This window comes from Phalaenopsis equestris, unplaced genomic scaffold (assembly GCF_001263595.1).
Source record: "Phalaenopsis equestris unplaced genomic scaffold, ASM126359v1 Scaffold232557, whole genome shotgun sequence".
NCBI classification, from domain to species: domain Eukaryota; kingdom Viridiplantae; phylum Streptophyta; class Magnoliopsida; order Asparagales; family Orchidaceae; genus Phalaenopsis; species Phalaenopsis equestris.
The window spans coordinates 14647-18556 of NW_018250521.1; positions in this window are offsets into that span (position 1 = coordinate 14647).

Here is a 3910-nt window from a genome sequence, read left to right on the forward strand (position 1 = left end):
CATGCAATCTATATATATATATATTAACAAAGTCCAAATTATATTGATGCACAAGCAGTGAGTACAGCTCTGATATAGGGAACCTGTACAAGGTCTCCTTTCAAAAAAAAAGAGAGAGAGGAGGGGGGAGGACTAGAAGAGACTAAAGAATCATCAGTTTATCTAGCCATTCTAGCTAGCCAGTTAGCTGGTCTATTACCTTCTCTTTAGTTGAATCTTAGTTTGAAGTGGCAATCATTTTTAGAAGCTCGGATAATTTTTAGCCATTGCAGAATATGCTAGGGGGGATAAAATTCCTTTTACCATTTGGATGAGAAAGGCACAATCAGTTTCTACGAGGTAAAACCATTTCATCTGGATAGCAATATGGAGTGCCCAACATAGGGCTGTAGTTTTAGTTTCCAGTGCATCATGGGCAATCATTAGGCTGTAGAAAAAAGTTTACAGGTGCCTCTGGAATCTCTGAAAACCACACCAAAACCAGCTCCCACTTCACTGTAACTCCCATCAATGTTTACTTCAATCTAAGGGTTGTAAGTCTTTATCCAATATACTTTGGAGACTTTGTATGTTTTAGGAGAAGAACAGGTATGGGTACAACAACTTTCTGGAAATCCTTTGTATTTAATCATCTTTGCAATTAAAGTTTTACAATTGATCACTGTTAGATGCACTGAGGGAGAATAGTTATCAAATTTAGATTTGTTTCTAGCCATCCAAATGAACCAAGCCACCACAAAAGGGATGATGCCTAGTTTGGAATTGTTCCAAGTATGCCAGCGAGAAAAAAATGGAGGACCAATCCAAGTCCATTACATTCACCTTCAAATATTTGACTAGTTCAGACCAGACCTATTGAGCAAAATGCAATTATGGAAAAGATAAGGAATGGATTCTTCAGCTTTGAAACATGTGTGGCATCTGGAACGGGCTCTCAACCCCTTTAGATTAAGGAGGTCATCAATAGGGAGAAGTTTGTAGAAAGTTCTCCAGTTGAAAAAGGACATGGAGGGAGTGATGTATTTATTTTAGAAAACTTTTCCACAAGGGACTGAATCTCAGCTGAATAATTTAGAATAGATGGCCTTGGAAATACTATGGAATTTGCTAGAATTGAGAACTAATCTGTCTTCCTACTCTCTATTAAAAAGGATTTTAGAAAACCAAGCAGTGACAGTTTGGTCCAACATTGAAAGAAGAGTCTCCTCTGACCAAGAATCACCATTCCAGCAGTCAACTACCAATAAGTTATGACCATGGTCAATGGGCCTGGATGATAACTGATCTTGTGGACAGCACTGATCCAGCCAGAAGTGCATTCTCCCCTTCCCAAGGTCCTGACGCTTAGGCGCGGATCTGGGCGCTTAGGCGCCCCAGTTCATTTTACACATTTCTTCATTTTTGCTCCAAATTTGACCCTTTTTTACTCTTTTTATCATTTTCCAACCATTTGATTGTACCAACAAGAAAAACACAAAAATATCTTTCATTAAAGCGCAATATCTCAAAAATAGGTGTAAAAATGTGCCTGTAAATACTATATATTTTAGGAGTATCAGACTATAAGCCCAAGTTTTGAGATGGGAGTAGAACGAAGGCCTACAATTCTGAGGAAGTATAACAGAGGTCTGCAATCTCCAGACTTGAGACGAGTGTGGTAGTTGCAGAGCTTGTGGTGGATTTTGTGAAGTGCAAAAAATACAAAAAATTTACGGAATTTTGTGTAGAGTGTGAAACTTTGTGGAAAGGATTTGAAGACTTGTGAAATTTGTGCAAAACACGAGTTGTAGTAATTTGTACGGGGAACGCGGGATGTGAGAGAAACGTGGAGTGTGAAGTTTGTGAATGACGTAGAGTGTGTGAAAAAACCTAGAAAATTTGTTCATCAATTTTATCATTTTATTCGTTGTTAAATTTATCAAATTCAACTTCCTTTCAGTTTTTTTTAGCTTTGATAGTTTTTTTTTAATTTCTATCTATTATGAGATTTCTTTTGTATCATTCTTTGTTCGTTAAAGTTTAAGACCAAAGTATGGTCTCACGGCTTTCATCAATCGCACAAAAAGGCAATTTGGCAAATATGTTGAAATTTGAAAGAAACTTTGTTAAAATTTTCTTCAAGCATGTAGTACAATTGGATGTATGTTGAAATGTCAAAAAGTAACAAATATCTATCCCCTAAGGCAAGGTCTTGGTCAAGCTAACCTTCTAAGCCATGATCTGGTACAAGAGTTCCCTTCACTCATAGTTAGATGTATAAATATTTCACATCTCATATGAACGATGTTCTTCTAACTCTGGATCTAGCTGGAATACATGTGGTATTTTTTGTCATCCATTCTTCTTAATGTGATAGAAACCCTGCATTGTGTTACTCCTGGAATGCATTATTTTGCCATGTCTTCTTCATTTCCTTTTAAAATGAGAATGAAACCCACTGATAGTAGAATCTCAACTGATCCTTTGAACTCTCTGGGTCCAACAATATCAATTTCTCTTCCAAATAAGATGCTTCTCTTCCTCATGAAAGATACTGTATATAAAGGTATGAAAAAATCATGATGATCTATGTGGGGAGGAATGTAGTCCCCTTCCTCGTAGATGTTGATGATGTAGTTGTTCAAAATTCAATCAGCCAATAGTATGCTCCATCTTACCATTCTTTTAATCATTTTCTTTATTACAGACAACAGAGGATCCACCACGTCATATCTTAAGATGCCTGGGGGTTCCCTAGCCTATCCTTAACAAAATTATAGCAGCATCCACACTGGATAGTAATTCTATCTTTCCCCGCATCCACTTCTGCGGCTCAGCATACGTCTTCTTATTCAGTGATCTGACTCAACCTCTATCTCAAAGATCAAAAACACTATCCAAAATCTTTCTTTCATCACTTTTTGAGAATAACCTAGTGTGTACTTCCAATCCTTCTAAGATATTAACAAATTTTCCTTGAATTTCTTCATAATACTCATATTCTTGCTTCCAGACCCTACTCATGCTTTCTAACTCTGCTGTTGGAATCCTCTACAAACATCACGATCGATCTTCTGTATCATCCTCTTAAGGAATCCATGACAGTGGTGGCTCTGTAAACTGTGGTATGTATGGCTCAACCTCTTGATGGTCTGCATTTCTGAACTTCATGCTGACAGTTGTATATTCTTCAAGCGTCCCATACATCTATAGGTGGCAGATATTACACTCTGGGCATTCTATGAAGGCTCCCATTGACAGTGTCTTCCTTGGGATTTCTGCATTGCACATCGAGCATAATGTGTAAAGCTTGTTGAGGACCTCTGGTGGTGTAGATTTCACAACAAACTCTGGCTCGACCTTTGTGACCGGCAGACTGATGGAAGTTTCTCTTAAACATGGATCGTAGATTTCTTATTGATTAGTCGGAGTGATTGTCACCTCTGCTTCCTTTGCACGTCTTTTATCCAGATGTAGTAAGGCTCTATTTTTGCGACTTATGGCATTTCAGAGTTGGGTTCTTCTTAGCGGCGCATCAGGTACTCTTTCTTCAGAAGCACCGACCAAGTCTCCTATCGATGTTGTGATCATTGAGTGCAAGCTGGTAGTTTACTTCAATAGGTATTGTATCTTATCTACTTTCTTCCTCTTCAGTGAGGAGTCTTCCCTGACACTAATTTTGAGCAGTGACGGTAGTCCTTCTGCTTCACGACGGCTAACAACGCTCATCAGGGGACCCTCATAACCTACATTGACTTGACTGTTGTCCAAATCAAAACTCATGATGCCATCCTGAGCTACCTTTTCTTCATCCAGTGTGAGATTTAAGCCATCTTTAAAAGCAAAAATCAGCTTATGACCCAACATTTTGCTGCAGAAGACACGAAAACATCAACGCGCTGAAATTAAAAATGAACAAGAACAATAACAG